Here is a 20920-nt window from a genome sequence, read left to right on the forward strand (position 1 = left end):
GAAAAAACCAGCAATGGTAATAACAAGATAATAGAAATGAAAACAACTAACATTTTCTCAAACACCTACCAAGAGCTAGGCACCTTATTAGGTCTTTTAAGTTAATCATCTCACCTAGTCCTCACAACAACCATGAGGTAAAAATAAGTTGAACTCTGAAATTTTGATATTCCTTTTCTTTAACAACAGATTGTATCAAGTGAATTAAAAGAATGTATTTGCAAAGTGAATAACCATTTTATTAGAGTAGAAGCTTAAAAGTCATTGGACTGCTATAATACATGAACTACATTTTTTTCAATTAGCGTTTTCACCAACTTTATAAAAAAAGCTATATGGCCGGGCACGTTGGCTCACGCTTGTAATCCCAGCACTTTGGGAGGCTGAGGCGGGTGGATCATGAGGTCAGGAGATCGAGACCACGGTGAAACCCCGTCTCTACTAAAAATACAAAAAAAAAATAGCCGGGCATGGTGGCGGGTGCCTGTAGTCCCAGCTACTCGGGAGGCTGAGGCAGGAAAATGGCGTGAACCCGGGAGGCGGAGCTTGCAGTGAGCCGAGATCGCGCCACTGCACTCCAGCCTGGGCGATAGAGCGAGACTCCGTCTCAAAAAAAAAAGTTACATAAAGGGCTGACAATCACTATTATTCTGTTTATACTGATACCATCATGAATTCACATATGATTAATATTTATTCCACATAAACTTATTCACAAGTTAGTACACTGTTCACTAAGAAAATATGGTAAAGTTGTCCGATTCTTGAGCTAGGGCACAATAACAAGTGCTAGAATCAACACACTGTATGAATTGCCTTGAATAATCACTCTAGGTGTTCAAGAAGTTTCCACTTACTCTCCAGGGCTAATGAGTATTACATGCAATAATCATAATTAAAACAGAAGTAATGGAAATATGTGTGCATAGCTACAAAATATCATAATCTCAGAATTAATCTTCAGTCCCTCAAGTCTTTCTTATTTATTTATTTATGTATGTATTTATTTATTTAGAGACAGAGTCTCCATCTGTCACCCAGGCTGGAGTGCAGTGGTGCGATCTCAGCTCACTGCATCCTCCACCTCCTGGGTTCAAGCGATTCTCCTGCCTCAGCCTCCTGAGTAGCTGGAATTGCAGTCACCTGCCACCACGCCCAGCTAATTTTTGTATTATTGGTAGAGATGGGGTTTCACCATGTTGTCCAGTCCAGGCTGGTCTCAAATTCCTGACCTCAAGTGATCCACCCACCTCGGCCTCCCAAAGTGCTGGGATTACAAGTGTGAGCCACCGTGCCCTGCCCCTAGAGTCTTAAATCACAAATGTTTATCAAGAAGTTTAAGTTTTGTTCATTAATTTAATCCACTCCATTCTTCGTAAAAACTCTGATATGCTAAACCTTCAATAATTCAATTGCATATTATCCATACTTTAAAAATAATTGCTCAAGTGACATATCGCATTACATTACACTACATTACATTACATTACATTACATTATTAATGGATACTAGTAATAGAGTGCCTACTATGTGCTGGGGAAAATATTAGGTGTTTACGATATGATCTTATTTATTCTCCATCATTCTAGTTTGGCTTTCTTATCTGCATTTTACAGATGAGGAAAATAGCTCAGTGTTACAAACTGAATGTTCGTGCCCAAATTTATATGTTGAAACTGTACCCCCAATGTAATGCTGCTAACAGATGGGGCTTTTGAGAGGTAATTGGGATTAGATAAAGTCATGAGGTTTATGGGATTAATGCTCTTATAAAAGAGAACCCCAAGAGCTAGCTTGATCTCTTTCTACCAGAAACACAATGAAGAGTTAGCAGTCTGCAGCCCGGAAGAGGGTCTTCACCAGAACTCAACTGTGCTGGCACTCTGATCTTGGACTTCCAGCCTCCAGAACTGTGAGGTTACAGCAGCCTAAATTGACTAAGACACTCAGAATAAGCTGTCCATGGTCTTACAAAGATCAAACATTGTACTAGAACGGGAACTCAAATCCACCTTGGGCTACCACAAACAATAAGAAAATTTTGCAAAATAGGAGACTATAAAGTTAACATACAAAAATCAACAGCCTTCCTACACAGAAACAAATGCCAGTTAAAAAATATAGAAGAAAAGAGCCTGTTTAGTATAGTAAGGCTGTAAGAAAGTAAGCAAGTAAATAAATAAATGAATACAATACCAAAAGGTAGAGTTAATAATAAATGTTTAAACCTAAAGCCAAAAGGAAAATTAGAACATTTCAGCAAGATACAACAGTTACTGAGCAAATGGAAATAAAAAACAGATTCTTGGATAAAAAGATTCGCCCTCATAAGAACATTAATTGTTGTGATGTTAATTCATAAATTCCTTATAATTTCAATAAAAATGCCATCAGGGATTTTCTTTTTCCTCAAGATCTGCTAGTTGATTATAAAGTTCACTTGGAATAACAAGTAAGCAAGAAAAGCCAGAAAACACTGAAAAAGAGTAATGGTAGGAGCAGGGAGGGAAGCTAACATTTCAGATGTAAAAACAAGTTATAAAGCTTCTATAATTAAAATAATGTGATAATGTCACATGCATAGACAGGTCAATGGCACAGAATAGAAGAATATAGAAATACATCTGACTGTATAGGAAAACTTACTATAGGATATCATGCAAGTACGAGAAGAAACATTGATAATTCCCTTACAAACTGAGATTGGGAAAACTGTTTCTAATTATGCTTCAATGTGATAGTATCCAAGAAAGTCAACTGAACAACTGCGTATTAAAGGCAAATACCTCTTTTTATCAAATAATCATCATTCTCTGGATTCTATGTAAAGCAATATCTAAAACACCCCTGGAAATCACATAAATCTCAAAATTGTTGAGTAGAACAAACTTTAACGGTTTCTCTTCCTTCATCATCATTTTTAAACCCCAGCAGAAAGATCATAGTAATATAACCAAAACCTAGAAGAGCCTAAAACACATATCTGTAGGGTTTGGTTGGAAATAAACTACAGTATCCTATATCCAATTCATATCTAAGAATTTTCCTTGCATTTCAGTACGATGATGCTTACTTTTTAAGAAGGATTACAATCCTTGAATATCTCAATCCACAATTTATATTTAAAAATGCATAAGTAATTTCTATGTGCTAGAGGGCAAGGGCCCTTAATAGATATTTAGATTTATCCTATAATTAAAAAATAATAATAATGCAAATGTATGTCAAAGCTCTGTAAACAATATTTTCAGAAAATATGTTGTGGAGAAGGACCCCTGGTGTCCAGCTGGATTTAGGCCAGTCTATAATAGAGCTGTTGACTGCATTGCCTTCAAGTCTATTATCAGACAGGTCTTTACTTACCTTGAAATGTTTGACTTCACCATAAAATATATCAAGCTTCTAACATTTGTAAAGATTATATTTATGAATAAAAATATTGGTAGTGCTACATTTCCAAATAAACATTTTGAGAAGCATAATATAGATTCTTTAGACACAGAATACACCATCACTGACTGGCAGGAATGTATCTAAGACACAGTAGTTACAGTGTCTGATTGGTGTCTCTGGAACATATAGATAGCATCTACATTTATAAAAACAAGTACTATATTCACAAGTGGCTTCTGTAAAAGCTTCTTTTAAAAAAACAATATTAAAATGGCACATTGGCAAAAGACATCACAGCCTTGCTGTATACTAACATTGCCTTGCAAATGAAAAACCTGCACTATTCCTTATGATCAGGGTTTCACCCATTTATTTGGTTAATCATTCAAATGGCTAAACAGACCTCTAATCTGAAAATAAAAACCAATTGATGCAATCACAAACAAGTTCTAAAATTGCGGTTTATAAAAATTGAAATCTTGTTCTAAGCCAAAACACACACACAGTTACCTTTTCCTAATCAGAGCATTCATTTCTCCTCATTATGATCTCACAAGCACATTAAAATCTTATTAACATTAATTACTTCTGAGCGCCTATGCATGAGCAGTGACAGTCGTGAGTGTGCGCGTGTCTGGATCATATCTACATTTATATACCTTGCTTCACTTTGCTTATAAAACATGTGAAAATATTTCTGCTAACACCAATTAGCTAATTTCACACACACACAGATAGTAAACTGCTGTCTTACTGCACAGCCTATCAGAAACCAGTAAACATATGGACAAACGGACGGAAAAGAAAGCAGAAACACCTCTTGAATGTGAAAACTAAAATGCGTCATACTTGAGCCTGAGTTCTTCAGGTGAAAACAAGTTGGGAGGACAAAATAACAAAAATAGAAAATAATTTAAAATGATAAAACCAAGCATATTATTTTCTACACAGATGGTTTCAGTGATAAAATGATAGAGACAAAGAAAAACTGGCAAGCAAAAAGCAACAAACACAGGAGAAATCCACAGAAATGAAAATGTCCTTCCTTACAAGTGTGTACATGCACATACATGCACAAACACACACATATCTGCTCCACTTAAATATACTCATATTGTAATTTGAATAAAAACAATATAAACTTTACTCGGACCATAAGGTAATAGCACACTACATTTCAAAGTCAAACAGGTCTATCCTCACAAGCAAATAAATATTCCTGCTCAAACCAAATGCTTTATGGATTCTACTTATACTAAGAACATTATATACAGGAGCCATTAATACCTACAATGGAAACTCAAGGTAAATGCAAAAACCAAGGCAGTTATAACCACAAAGCTACATATAATTCTTATCTCTTTGCTTCACAATCTCCTTCTCTCAGCATACAACTATTTTATCATTCATACATATACTCCATCAATTTGTATCCTTCTTTCCCTCATCATATGTCTTTCATTAGGAATATTATTAAAGAATAACCATCGATCATCGCATCCACATTTTCTTTTTCAATCCATGTGCCTATCTTCTCCTCACAGCCTAGAGTTTATAAATCCAAAGTCCTGTTAGATACCACTATATCTATATAGTCTTTCTGCCATCTTTAATTTCTTTGTTGCCATCAAACGATACTGTTTCACAAAGAAAATACCAAAAATGTCTGTATTCCATAATGAAATTTTCAGTGAGGAAAACACTTAACTTCACTGGATTACAATACCTATGTTTGTAAACAAAGGCGAATAATAAAACTTAAACCTAAGAGTATTATACTTATTATAGTAAGTTATTTTAGAACATTTGACTACAAAATATAGAAAGAATATGATATATTCAGCCATTCAGCACAATTCATGTTAAGTTGATTTAAGCAGTTAAGCTATAATTATAGCTCATGCTATAATTCCAATTTTCTACCTACTGTCCAGCAGGCTCATTGGCCTATAGCATAGAGGTCAATGACCCATAGCAATATAGGTGTGCATCATAGAGATGGGCTATGTAAAAAATTCCTAAGTGCTCTCTCTGTAGAGTAGGATATATATTGGAGAAGAAATGGTAGGGAGCAGAGAGAGGGTTTCTAAATATTTTTGAAATGGTATTAAAATACATGACATTGGTATTAATATAAAATGTAAATGGTAACCAAGAATATACTGTATTTTGTTTTAATTTAGTATTATTCAACATGCTCATAACTGAACAAAGTTTAGTGGATATTGTCTGTGAAAACTAAAACTTGCTAATATAAGCACTATTAGCTAATAAAGTGTTAAAAGTTTTTTTAATAAAGGATAGTAAAATAATGTTAGATGCAATAAAATGGTATTTAAAGATCAGCAAGAGTTATTTCAAGTAATTTCCTGTTTACCATAACAATTTACAAATTAAAATTATCATCCTTACGATGTTTACATAGACTTTGTATAGGTAAGTAGCAACTGTCACAGTAATATTTACTACTTGTAAATATTCTGACTTAACCAGGCTTACCATACTGCATGAAGAGTGCCCCCCCCAAAAAAAAAAAGCCTAGAGAACTAAGAAAATAAAAAGTTGAAAACCTAATAGAATTAGTGGTTGCCTGTCTCATAACACAATAGCACTCTATGCTTAAAAAAATATACTGATTTTTAATCAGTAAACACTGAAATATTTGTTTACAGGCCATTTATAGCCCACTAAACAAAATCTGTGAACCAAAAATTAAAGTATTGACAACAATTGCCAAATGAAGGTCAATCTGTTTTTTTAATATCTAAATTAACAGATCAGTGGAAAAATATGAGATTTTTTTAAAAAGATCAATTTATATTAACATTTTCAAGAATACATTGCATTAAGATAGATCCCTAATGATCAGAAAATTATGGAACATCAGGAGTGAACAAAGAAATAATCTTGAGTAAATATAAAAAGTATCATCATGTTAATCAGTTAGCTATGCTGCAGAAAGCGTCCCAACAATCCACTGACATATGACCAAGATAGAACTAGCAAAAGTGCACAAATATGTTGAGACTTAGAACCCACCTTCTCTTTCATAAATGCCCCATCACAAACTGCAAAGATTAGGTGGCCAAATTTCAACATCAAAGATTCACTTGGCATTTTGAACCAGATCTAAGAATCATGGTCTTTATTTTCCAGTAAAAGCTAATAAGCTGAGACTTACTTAAGGCTTTCCTGTTTTGTTTTGTTGTTGTTGTTGTTGTTGTTGTTGTTTTGAGCTTCTCAAGGAATACTGAAATTGGAGACTACATGTGAAAACGATAGTTCATCTTTTCCAAAAAAAGATATTCATCCAGATTGCCCTCCAATCGGTGAAATCTGAGATGTCTAAAAAGTCTTCTTTGTGAAAGCCTTACAAATATATCCAAAGATGTTGAGTCCCATATGGCTCTGATAAATGAAACCCGTTATTGTGAATTTCAAGCTCTTCCTTAAATCAAAACACTATTGGGTGAAATTTGGTGCTCATGAAATAAAGCACTAATTGCGTGGCCTAACAACACTGAATCCTCTGCCTAGCAGACATTTTAAGTTGTGCCAAATTGGTTTTGGGATGTGAACAAATATCCTGGAGCCAGACTCTCTCACATGCACACACTACTCCCTGGAAGTAAGTTGGACACTCTTGAAAACTGCATTAACTCTTTCAGGCCACCAGGGAACCTAACTCTCACTAAAGGAAAGGCCTCTTTTAAGATAAAAACAAGTCATTTCATCTAAAGTTAAACCTAAGAAAGAGGTAAAAGAGCAAAAACTAATCTGTGGCTAAACACTAAAATGTCCATAGACATAAAATAGTCCTTACACCCCAGTGGATGCTTTTTCAAATGTATCCAGAAAATCTTATTTGGGCATAATTTCCAAGACATTAATAAGAGTTGTGTGCATTCAGGAAAAGAGAATTCATTTTAAGCTTAATATGCCACACTTGCCTCAGGCCGAGTGATAAGAAACTTTTGTTTCTTTGGTAATCACTCTCAGCTTATTATATCAGGAAATTTCTTGAGTTTTTATTTCACCACATGAAATATGATTTCCACACTAGAAATTTTTTTATGGTCTTTTTGTTCTGGTTCAGAAAAATGCCTACAAACATGAAACTGAGTATTTAAATGGCAATTAATGTAATCAAATCTCCCTTGCACTCAAATTTAGGAGTTCATAAAAACAATTTTTAAAAGCACCTAAATATAAGAAAAATGTATAAAAACGGGCGTTGTGTTTTTTTCTCTTTTTTTAGTCTTAATTTCTTCAGCAGTAATTTCTTAGAAATAAGTTGTTTACTTTGGTAGGGCATTTTAATTAAGCATTTTATTTGCAGTATGATGAAAGCACAGCATTTCTTTTCCCTTTTATCTCACTAATAAATACGCTGGATTATATTTGTCCCCAGGATTACCTAAACTAACTACAATTTTACGCTTTTAGGTCACTGTCATTTTGTTGCTGTCATTCATCTTTCACCTTAAAGGCTTATGAAGATATAGATAAAGTAAAAACTACTTTTTTGGAGGTGGAAATAGCTAAATGCTTGTGAAAATCGTATTTTTCAGTCATTTCTAGTTTAAGCCTTCTCTATTTCTTAGAGAACCATATTTATTTTGTGTCAATTGGTGTGAATTTAAGAGTATTACTAGAACCCTATGTTCCACCTCCAACAAAGCTTTATATTCTAACAATTAGCCTGCATGTGCTGCTGCTACTGACTCTTAATAATATATATAAAAAAAAAAGCAGCCTTGTCAGCCAACCCTAAAAGGAAACTAGCTGCTATTCGCAAGTAGACAGGACACAGTTGTAAATCAAATGTGTGTAGCTGCTTCTGGCTTCTATTGGTTCAAACTGCAATTCTTAGAATGGAATACAGGCTATGGGTGTGTCATATGAAGGTCCTCTACCTGATTTTCACTGGGGTTTTGGATCTCTGAATAATTCATATATTTCCAAATCAAAATTTAGAGGATCTGTAGTGCACTAGTCTGTGTTTGTACTATGTCTGATGTGATGGCATCACTTCTAAGTTCTGTTGCATTTTCAGTTAGTTAGCTGCTGGTAATCAAGTAAAACTCACATTCTAGTAGAACTTGTTTGGTATCTAGAACTTTACTAAGGACACTAAGGGGTAAATGGTAATATTCAACAGATACCACATTAAAAAGTTTTCAGTAATTTTTAAGTCAAATATTTATCATATCAGTGAGAAGTTGGTCCAAAATATATTCACAACTTAGACAGGGTGATACTAGGGCCAAATAGCAACTTTCCCCTGGGTTGATCAAGCACATAGGCTAACTGGGACAGTTATAAACTTTAGGAAGTCTAAAATTCTGATTCGTATTTCTACCATGGTCCTTCTTTACAACCTAAATCCATCTAATGATATCAATTTAGGAGGAAAAGGTATCAAAATTTAGCTTATGTTCATTTCAAATACCTCAGATTAACAGTAATTAGGAGGTAAAAATAAAAATGGCCTGTCTTTAAATAGGTGTCCATTACATTTTTCACGTTTAGAGCTCTGCCATGAGCTCAGAACTATTTATTCAATGACATTTCCTTTTTCCAGTTATATCTTCATTACTTACATGATCCAAACAAAATAGAGAAAAAAGGCTTAACATGACGGACACTGTCCTTACAGCTCAGCTAATTCTAAAAGGTTTTAAAAGTCTAAATATATTTAATAACTAGCCTCTACACCTGAGATTATCAGCAGAATACTTTTTTGGATGTTAAAAGACAGTAGCCAAAGAAGAGAAGGAAAGAAAAGGTGAGTAGAGATATTAGGAGAGCATCTTTATCAACAAAAAAACTGGATTGTCCAATTTCCTCACTGGAGCAATGAATAACCTGGTTCCCAGTACCAACACCAATGCTGAAAACTGCTGTGTAACTGTAGGCAAGTTATTTAACTTCAACTGGCTCTTACTTCTTAATCTGTGATGCAAGGGTAATACAGTTTCAGGCACCAACTGCTTCCTGCATCCCTATACTGGCTAGGATCTTTTAAAAATTATTTCCTGGCCAAAACCTCACCCACATGCCATCAGTTATTTTCCCTCCTTTTTCCTGTCTCCTTTGCCTCTGCAGGGAAATAAAATTAGCAGTCAAAGTTAAACATGCCCAGTGGGCAAGACAGACTTTGGTTTAAGGAAAGGGATGGAGTAAGTTGTGTTAAAGTGCTTATTTGGCCCCAAAAGGTTCATTGTTGGGATACTACCTCCCACAACTAGCTCCACTGGAATTTTTCTCAGGAAAATGGAGAACTGTTTTAAGATAGACATGCCCTGTAAGCTGGTCTCAAATCAAAATAAATTTAGGATATTCAAAAAATGCCCTACAGGATTTTTCCTGTGGAGCCTAAATAAATCGCTGACCAAATTTTCCAATTCATGCTCTGCTGCTAAATGGGACTTTCTACAAAATTAAGTTTTAATTTCTGCATCTGAAAAAGGAGTATAGGTAAAGTTCTGCACTTTGGGTTTTCATTATTCTCTCTTCTCTGACAGTATTCTAAAAGAATGCCATTTGAGAAAAGACCAATCTTAGAGAAGAAAATTGAAATATAACCCCAAATTTCCAATAAACTTGAAAGTCTGCTAAAGACAAGACCATATCCCCAGTTAGTGATTTTGTGGGTCTTCTTTTTAAAACAATGAATCTTTTAATACATAGAGAGGTGTTAAGAATATCCCAAAAGTGTACACATATCTAAATTTATAAAATCATGATCATTTTCACACCTAAAGGATATATTTCAGAGCTCTTTTAAATTGTGACTGCCCTTACTGCATTTTATTGCATATCAATAATTTGCATATTATTAAATATTAAAAAAATATAAAAATTACATTTTTAGCTATCCATACAGGATAAGTGAGAAATTGTACAAGTTTGCATACATATGCTATCATTTTATACTATAAGGCATTGTTTTTTTCAGACAAGAACATCAGAAATGCTCGAGTCAGTTTTTAGATTTTATGAAGCACTGAGGCATTGATGCTGTTAACGCTTTCATTGACATTTAAATGCAAACCAAATATTTTAAGACCAATAACAATGGATATGCCATGAAATTGTTGTGTTTCACAGCGTGTCATAATAGGTAAAATTGGAATTTTCCTTCAAATAAGCTGTCCCATCCAAGAGTTTTAACTCTCAAATATAAATATAAACAAAAGATTATTCACTTCAACTGATTTCCCTAGAGGATTATGCATTATTAATTCCAAACTTTACAAGATTTAAGAAATTACTGGACTGATTAAGTGTGGCTAAATGGTTTGTTCCCTACAAAGGAAACAAACTTAAATCCCACAAAGTTTAGTTAGCATTTAGTGGCTCAACAAATGGAAGAACAGCCTGATTCTGAAGAGTTAACTGCAAAGCAGAGTCAGAAATTGTATATACTAATGGTTAACTTTGCTGTGAAAATTAGAGTGAACCAGAATTCAATCCCAGTTCTGCCACTTACTAGATCTGCAATCTTCAGTAAACCACTTAACCATTCTAAATCTTTCTTTCCTCATCTTTAAGTAGGGTTAAGAAATACTTCATAGCAAAGGCATGGTAGTTAAAAGAGATCCCACAGGCAAAGTTCCTTAACAATTCATTAACTATAATTATCACTACAATTTAGACCCCTTCTGACCATTGAGAACCCACGAATTCTACATCCAGCTAAAAACCATTTTTCAATAGAAAAATTTTTTCAAAACTCAATTTACATGGTCTAAGCAACAATTATGATAACATGTCAGGGGCTAATGTGGTGCCAAAAGTTAGACATTATCATTTAACACAATGGGAACCTGGTAAAGATTTACTGAATGAGGAAAAAATATAATAGGATGTAATAGAAAGAACAGAGACTAAATCTTGGCTTTGACTCTTAGCAGCTGTGTGAATTTGGCAATTTTTTCTGTAAGCTTCAGTTTTTTCATCTAAAACATAGGCAGAAAACCAGTGTATGCAACAAAGTTGTTGTATGCAAAGATTAAATTAAACAGTTTGTGTGAAAGGTGCTTAGTAATACCTTGCTTCCTTAATTTTGGCATTATAGGACAAGAGTTCTAATCGGTTTTCAAGCCTAAACTTTTCTTATATAGCAGTATCAACTCTGGCCTCCCACATAAAGTAAGATTATGTTTAGTTAAGGAATAATGTAAGAGATGAGGATAAATTCAGGCGTGAAAGTAAATATATTTTAACAGTATACCCTAGAAACAAGAGTAATGATTCTCAAACCTTGCAATATTATTAGGATCTTTGGGGTAGTTTTTGCAAAATGTAGTTGCCCAAATACCAGTCTAGAGACTCCAATTTTAGATATGTGGGAGTAGAACCTAGGAATCTGTGTATTTTAAAAGCCCTTGGATGATTACAACATATAATAATCAACTAAAGTCGAGTTTTCTGAAGTATGTGGGCCAGCTACAACTCAGGATGCCTGAGTTCCATTCCATACCCATTAATAATGGAGCTCAGAAATTTGAATTTTAACAAAAATCCGACGAATATCTTACGTAAACTAAAGTTTGAGAACCACTGGACTAGAATATAGTAAGATAATATTGAAAAGAATTTTTTTCATATTTGGTTATTTAAACATTTTTCCCTCTATTTTTAAATAAACATTACTGTCAAAATTTATGAATGATGGGTAAAAATTTTATCTAAAGAAAATATTAGTTTTAGGGTAAGCATTATCATTATTATTACAGGTTTCAAAATCAAAACGGCAAATAGAGATAACATTTTAAGTCATCTACAGAGGGTCTACCAGCACAGAAAAGTATATCACCTAGGAAACACCATGCATTTCAGTGTTTCTTAAATTTGTGTTTTGCTTTGACTTAGTTTTTTATTATCCATTCCTTCTTTAATTAGAGCAGTAATGCCAATAAATAATATTTGTATACTACTTTACTATTTATAAAGAAACTTCATATATATTAACTTAATTAATCCTTACAATAACCTTGTGAGGTAGATAGGAAAGGTAATACATATTATCACATTTCTGCCAATAAGAAAACTCTTAAAAAGTTTGTGCAACTTGCCCAGTCATAAGTTTGCTGGTATTTATGGTGATACATGGACTGAAACCTCTAGATGTAAATTTCATGCAAAACTGTGTGAAATTTAAAACTTAGGATTCATTTTTAAGTGCTATGAATCAAACTCAAAATAGCATGAGAGTCTCTGAACTGCAAGTAGGCCATAGTCCTCTACCAACCTGTGGGTTCATCTTACTATATAAGTTCATTGCACTTTATTTATTATATGGTTAAAGAATAGAAGGAGAGTGGAGCTCAATTAACCAAAAACAAATGAACAAAAAAGTGAAAAACAAATAAAAAAATTGAATACTCATCCATTATAATACTATTTACCCTGCCTACTTGCAATTCATTCCCCTATAAGCCCCTTTGCCTCAGTTTCCTCTTCTAAAACATGAAATATCAAATAGTACTTTCAAAGGCTAGCAATCTCATTTTCAACTATGATGGTACTTTAAAAAGTACAACTAAATATACAGCTAGAATAATACTAACATTTGCCCAATCCCTACGAAAATCCTGTCAAATCAACTAGTCCAGTCCACTCATTTTATATGTAGGAAGTAGACCTAAAAAAACTTAAGTATGTTACCCCAAATAATAGCAAATTTGTTGTAAAGCTAGAATTAAAAAATATCTTTACATCAAAGTCAATTACAATACACACTTGTGAATAGGCAATGCCTTGTTTTCATAATCAAAAAGAGAAAATGGTCATTTTAATATAAAAGGAAGAAGGTAATTTATAAAGGGATGTTTAGGCAGGAAGTGGTATCAGAAGCTGTTTTTCCAAAGTAAAAAGGCTCCAAACATATTTACAACAAAGAAATGTGTATTTTATATATACATAAATATAACACACACATATATAATACATATATATATATATATATGAGAATGTTATAAACCAGCTAGACATAATCATTTGTTTAGACCTCAAATATTTGCATAGCTGCGTGCTGAATGCCAATAGAAGGTTCTGGAGGATGAATAAGACACAGACACTATTCTCAAGAAGCTCAAGGTTTAGTTGGAAGATGTGCTTACAAACAATGGCAATACAATGTGAGAGGTGATATTGCCAAGTTATGCATATAAAAGTTGCTGTGGGAATGTGAGAGAAGGAGCACCTCGGTGCCTGAAATGACCGAGCTTAAGTGAGTATCTCTGACAATCCCTGTCTTCTCCATTTCCAATTCTAAATTAAATACATCCCTGTTTATGCCTAGAATTGTTAAAGAATTTTTTATATACCCTGGTAGGAGAAAAGTAATAAAGTGCACACATCCTACGTTTTTCTTGGGTAATAAGAAATTTCAAAGACTAAAACATATTATAGAATTTTGGTACAGCTACTATGAAATCAGGGCCTGAAACGATTTGCCAATTTTTTGCAAATGTCCTGTTTTTTTGGTGTTGTTTGTTTTTTTCACTAACTCATGCATCAGTTACTTGCACAGCAACAGGGACACAAGGTGGCACTGTCGTGCTGACATTCATTTCAGGGTCCTTTCTAAATGGACAAATTTGTAAGAGGCAGAATAGACCCTATTGTGACAACTAACACCACCGTTGTAATACTGGCCGACTGGGTCTACCAACATTAACACTGGCCTAAAGAGGAGTATTTTGCATTTCATGAATATCATATCATGCCTATATAGAAATAGGACATATTCTCTGATGACTTCTCCAAAATGTCATGTGTGTATTCATAGAAATGTCCAAAGGCATAGAGTGCAGCTTTGCCATTAGGAAGTCAGAAGGGAACTGCTTGCTATTGGCAAGGCAGTGGACACGGATCGCCTCTCCATCTAGTGGCCAGTGGAGAGGAGTGGAGCCATAGTAACCATGTTGCACTTCATTCCGTTAAAAACAGCCCTTTTACCAAATCACCCATAGGCTATGAAGTCAGTTTGTCTGACAAATGACAATTCCTGGTTTATGGCATTCGTTCAATCATTAAACAGACTCAATAATACATTATGATATGTAGTTAAGCTAAGAAAACTCATCACAAAATTAAAGTGCCTGTGCTCTCTCAAGCCACATAAATGTCCGTTATTCTTCCCTTATTACCCACCCTAACTTTTCTCCATTTATTTGTGACTTTTAGATAGAAAATGCAAGCAAGATTATCTACATATATAGCTACTTAAAATCACACAGCCTTTAAGATGAAAAAATATTTTTAAAAGCTTTCCCCTCATTTTACAGGAAGGAAACTGAGGGACAGAGAGATCATGATTTACTCAAAGTCACAAAGTCAGAACAAAAAACCAGACCTCCAGATTTAACCACTTTAAATCCTTTTTGGTATTGATTAATACCTCCTGATTCCCCAGGAAATCCTTTTTGTACCACACCATAAAGTTTCTTTCAACATACCAGAAAAATAATTTCTAAAAATGTTTTTTATTCATGTATTTTCAGGCTAAGGTGATATGAGTGAAACTATTGTGTATAGGCCCTACCACATCTTCATATCCATAGGTATATTTTGAATGGGTTATAAGAACACAATTATTTTTATATTAAGGAATTACACTCATTCAACATTTGGAAAGCAAAAGAGCAAGTGGGGTAGGGAATAGGTGGATGTGCTGGTCAAAATTACTATACAAAAAATGGTTTCAGAAAGCCATTATGTGAAACAACCTGAATTCATTCAGACTGCTAGAAAAGTTGTTTTTTGTTTGTTTCATATAAATTATTTGACTTTATTTTGTTTTTAAAAAGGAAACACACGCACATTTATCCAGCTAATCACTTCATCTATTTTAATTCAGCATGTGATGTTGTTTGGGGGCATGTTTTGGGAATGCTATGTTGGTAAAGCTTCTTATCAAAACAAATGAAATCTGTCCACCAACTATAAAAATCTGCTCACAACTCCGAACCCAGGAATTAAAGGGCAAAAGGTAAGAAGGAAACCTGGCAGTGGATGTTCTAGAAATGTGAGATGTTGTGAATAGTGCCGCAATAAACATACGTGTGCATGTGTCTTTATAGCAGCATGATTTATAGTCCTTTGGGCATATACCCAGTAATGGGATGGCTGGGTCAAATGGTATTTCTAGTTCGAGATCCCTGAGGAATCGCCACACTGACTTCCACAATGGTTGAACTAGTTTACAGTCCCACCAACAGTGTAAAAGTGTTCCTATTTCTCCACATCCTCTCCAGCACCTGTTGTTTCCTGATTTTTTAATGATGGCCATTCTAACTGGTGTGAGATGGTATCTCACTGTGGTTTTGATTTGCATTTCTCTGATGGCCAGTGATGATGAGCATTTCTTCATGTGTTTTTTGGCTGCATAAATGTCTTCTTTTGAGAAGTGTCTGTTCATGTCCTCTGCCCACTTTTTGATGGGGTTGTTTGTTTTTTTCTTGTAAACTTGTTTGAGTTCATTGTAGATTCTGGATATTAGCCCTTTGTCAGATGAGTAGGTTGCAAAAATTTTCTCCCATTCTGTAGGTTGTCTGTTCACTCTGATGATAGTTTCTTTTGCTGTGCAGAAGCTCTTTAGTTTAATGAGATCCCATTTGTCGATTTTGGCTTTTGTTGCCATTGCTTTTGGTGTTTTAGACATGAAGTCCTTGCCCACGCCTATGTCCTGAATGGTATTGCCTAGGTTTTCTTGTAGGATTTTAATGGTTTTAGGTCTAACATATAAGTCTTTAATCCATCTTGAATTAATTTTTGTATAAGGTGTAAGGAAGGGATCCAGTTGCAGCTTTCTACATATGGCTAGCCAGTTTTCCCAGCACCATTTATGTTTATTGCGGCACTATTCACAATAGCAAAGAGTTGGAACCAACCCAAATGTCCAACAACGATAGACTGGATTAAGAAAATGTGGCACATATACACTATGGAATACTATGCAGCCATAAAAAATGATGAGTTCGTGTCCTTTGTAGGGACATGGATGAAACTGGAAAACATCATTCTCAGTAAACTATCGCAAGGACAAAAAACCAAACACCGCATGTTCTCACTCATAGGTGGGAATTGAACAATGAGAACTCATGGACACAGAAAGGGGAACATCACACTCCGGGGACTGTTGTGGGGTGGGGTGAGGGGGGAGGGACAGCATTAGGAGATACACCTAATGCTAAATGACGAGTTAATGGGTGCAGGAAATCAACATGGCACATGGATACATATGTAACAAACCTGCACATTGTGCACATGTACCCTAAAACCCTAAAGTATAATAAAAAAAAAAAAAAAAAAAAAGAAATGTGAGATGTTTTGACTTTTTCTTCTATGATCTTCTTTGGTGGTACCACTGGAATCTGTCTTGGAGTGCAGACGGAATTTAGATAGATCTGCTTTAGAGAGACGCAAAAACTAATGCTGTACAGAGAAGTCAAATGCCTTTTAACGGGAGTTAGGGGAGAAGTCTTTTTATTTCATTATACTTCTAAGTTTAGAAGCTTCAAAAGCACCAACCCCTCAGCTACCCTCAGCTTTACCCCTGTACCCTTAGCTTTATCCCTTTACATTATCTCAACTTATCTCTACTTGTTTCTTAATCATCTTTAGTCATCTCTCCCTTCTAGAAATGAGGTGAGGGGATAAAGATCACTGTTGATTTGGCAAACTAGAGAAAGTAAGGACTAATATAAAAAGTAAGTTATTTTTGCCTTACCTAAACCTAAGGTAATAGGTACAAGTCACCAAGAAGATGGAGAAATTAGTAAATATGTTCAGAACCAGAGTATATTTATTGGGCCAAGAAGAATTTTAATGTGTCCAGTATTTAAGAAGAAAAAAAAAACAAAAAATTTGTAAAGTCACCCTTACAAAGTATTTGCCTAGTCTATTTAAATAATAAAAGAAAGGAACATTTTCTCACTGTTTAAATATCTTGGTGCCTAAATAAGGTATTTTTGTTTATTTAAAATGAAGCCACACAGTTTTCACATACACATATATATCAACTAGAAAAATTACATAGCCTGGAACATTTCTAGTTTTCTGCTAGTAATAGCTTTTTTTTTTTTTAACTAAGTTTTAACTTGCTACCTGAGCAAACTGACAACATTAATTTTCTCTCAATTACATTCCATTTACAGGAAAGAAGTTCATACTATAAAAGGGATTGCAACAACAAATCACAACAGTAGTTCACAGAAAATTTTTGGAAAGGTAAAAATGGCAAATATCTAAGCTAATTCAGTAAAAAACAAAAAAGTAAAGCCCTCTAAAAATTAGGGAAAATTAAAATTTAAGTAATTTTAAATGTTTGATTTTAAAAAGTTTAAATTAAGAATTTTCCCAATAATAAAAATAGTACTACTACGTATAAGATTCATAATTATTGCCATTTCTACATTTTTAGTTACAACCAATTGGGCATCTTTTTGATATCCCAAAACCCCAACCTCATACCATAATTTTATATTTCTTGAATATAAATCCTTACATTAGTAACGTAATATAAAAACTTGCAAATAGATTGACCTTTTAAATGCATAATATGAACATTAAATTCATCATATCTCAAGACACGGAAGTATTCAGTGCCAAAATTACTTCCAATATCAAGAAGGTAAACATATTACGCTATAATTATCACATTTTCTATCAGAGTTTCAAAGGTAAGACTGAATATTCAGAATTAATAAAAAATATGTTCTTCTTCCCTCTGGAAAGTAGATGAATCAATGAACTCATAGTCCTTGTTCCTTGTCTCAGTATTCTCACTTGAAAGTCAGTAGCCAGCTTTCCCCAAGTTAAGACAATTACAAAGGTTGCGTTGGTTAACTGAACTACAAAACACCAGGGCTAGAGTTTCAGCTGAGGGTCAAAAGATTCCAGAAAGGCAAGCTCCATGTCCTCAAGCTGATTACTTTCAAATGAACTATAGAATTACCAAAAGGCTTGATCCTGGAGTATAAGAGAGGTTATGAAGCCAAAGTCAAGCATAATTTTTCCATAGTTTAGTACAGAAATAGCATGCCACTTATTCATTATTACAGTTGAACAGCTACAGTGGCAAAAAAAAAAAAGAAAAAAAAGCCCTTTTTCTTATAAGCCCTTGAATGCTGCTTCTAACATCGGCTGTAGTGGTTACTACATACATGATAGTAATCATAGATAGCATATTTCTTCCCATCGCCTCATCAGCTTGCCTATGCTGAATTAGAACTAGGGGAGCTCAAGGATATTTTGATATATTAAACGTAATTGTCATCAACATTATAGGATGATGATTAATGTATAATATCTACGTAATAGGAAAACATGAATTCAGGCATTCTCTAGAATATCTAGGATATGTATATTGCCTTCAGGCTTTTGGTAAAGAATAAAATTGATCTTGCTAGTTTATTTCACATTGGCTATAGTTCCTGGGGATTATGCAAAATGCTAGAATTTATCTAAGCAATGGAAATGTATGAAACGGGTTTTTCAAGAAAATTACAAGTTTCAAGTTTTGTAAAATACCTACACACCTATACATGACTTGAGAGCTTGGTGTAAAGTATCAAATGTAAATGCTGACTGCATTAGCATTGTAAATAATCCATAGTAATTGTATAAAATGACAAAAATGGCTTACACAGTATGAAACAAATTATTTTAAAGGTTTGGTTTCTAATTTAATAATAACTCTGGCAGGTACACACTTGTCCGATTGCTAGTGTTTATTGTCCTTAATGGAGGGTAAACTGTTTCTATGTAGGTAATACCTGATTTCTATAATGTCCCTGAAATAGTTACATAGCCATGCAAATAAAAATATTTAGAGGTTCTTTTCAGTGCTTTGTGACTTCTCACGGTAACTTAGATCTTCACTGGTTAAGAAAGTGAGGGATGAGGATACTATTTTACTTATGTTGTACAGTAAAACATGTTTTCCACAAAAAATGTAGTTTGTTAAAATATATTTATAAAATGACCTCCAAGATAAGCCAGTTTTAATGTCCATTTTCAACATTTAGACTTCAGAGGCCACCCTTGAGGCTGAAGAACCCAGGAGCTAGCAGCATTCAAAGAATATCAACACCAGTTATTCTTTTGCTAGAAAAGATCACTAGTTAGCAATATTAGCTAGGTGCTGCTGCTTCAACACACCTTGCCAGATGTTGGGGTAACACGTTTGCTCAGGGCCTGAATTTGGCTTCCTATGTGGCGGCATGACCGGCCACTGCTGAAAGTTGGGCAAGTCCATGAACACATCCACTGATAATTTCTATATTTATAGAAAGCCAGAACATGTGTAGATAATCACACAATTAGATATTTATGTAGTGCCAGATTTTATGAATACGAGAATTTGTTAATTAGCACAAGGACTAATCATTAAAATTCAAAAATAGATAAATAAACAGGAATGCCATTTATCTGTTAACATTTCATGGGGAAAGTATGCAGCTGCTATCCTTTTGATGAATATAGGCTTCTGGAGATAAAAATGTGCAGAATAAAAAGTATCTGCAATTTTTGAAACCCTAATGAGTAAAATCCAATAAATCACTATATAGTCTTTATATTAAAAATAGTCATAGTGATTCTCCTCTTAAGTTAAAAAAAAAAGAAAAAGTTTAAACTGGCATATGCTTAGCATTTGAATTATATGGTCTGGCATTCCATTTTATTTTATTTATTTATTTATTTATTTATTTATTTATTTATTTTGAGACGCAGTCTCGCGGTAAGTGGCATGATCTCGGCTCACTACAACCTCACCTCCCAGGTTCAAGGGATTCTCCTGCCTCAGCCTCCCGAGTAGCTGGGACTACAGGCGTGCGCCACCACGCCCAGGTAGTTTTTGTATTTTTTTTTTTTGTAGAGATGGGGTTCCACCACATTGGCCAGGATAGTCTCGATCTCCCGACCTCGTGATCTACCCGCCTCGGCCTCCCAAAGGGCCCTATTTTTTTTTTTTAAATCTACTGTTTGGTCCTTTTCAAAGAGCCAAAGCTGATTTTCATCAGACAGGAGTTAAAAAGCACACACACGTCACTCAGTACCAAATTGTTTTAGCTACAGGGCATGGCAAAGCATGAAGTAACTTCTTTAGAGCACTTCCTCATGTGGGTGTGTTAGATAACTGTCTGCTCCAACATTAAAATGAAACACACTGTGACCTGACCAAGACTTTGGGGATCTAAACAGGCAGATATCATGTGCTGACAGGAAGAGCCCACTATAACCAATAAAGCTGATTAATAAATTTTTCTGTCATTCTATAGCGCTCCTGTGATGCAAGCCTTTCAGTTTTCCAAATCCCTATACAGCAGAGTACAGTGGTTTTAAGTTCATTTATGCACATTTTATAATGTCCTTCTGTATTTAGATTGTGACAGTCCCTCCCAGAAAAGGCCAAGATTATTTATCATACTAAAAATATTTTAGATCTACTGAAGGTTAAGAATTATAATGCAAAAGAAAACATATACACATTCTAAAAATTAAACCAAA

At 34.3% G+C, this 20920-nt stretch overlaps 1 protein-coding gene across 10 annotated transcripts in view; it reads right to left on the bottom strand.

Annotated features, from left to right (window-relative positions):
* The window catches only part of ZBTB20 (zinc finger and BTB domain containing 20), an 833136-nt gene that overhangs the window by 759533 nt on the left and 52683 nt on the right, over positions 1 to 20920 (bottom strand). For 2 of the 10 annotated variants that reach the window (XM_063630088.1, XM_063630092.1), the window contains exon 1: positions 6576 to 15572. The exons of the other annotated variants lie outside the window; for them this stretch is intronic. The gene's annotated coding sequence lies outside the window, so the exon portion shown is untranslated. Of the gene's footprint in view, positions 1 to 6575; positions 15573 to 20920 lie in introns of those variants that run through there. 10 annotated transcript variants of the gene reach the window in all.

The sequence above is a fragment of the Symphalangus syndactylus genome, chromosome 21 (assembly GCF_028878055.3).
Source record: "Symphalangus syndactylus isolate Jambi chromosome 21, NHGRI_mSymSyn1-v2.1_pri, whole genome shotgun sequence".
Classification (NCBI taxonomy): domain Eukaryota; kingdom Metazoa; phylum Chordata; class Mammalia; order Primates; family Hylobatidae; genus Symphalangus; species Symphalangus syndactylus.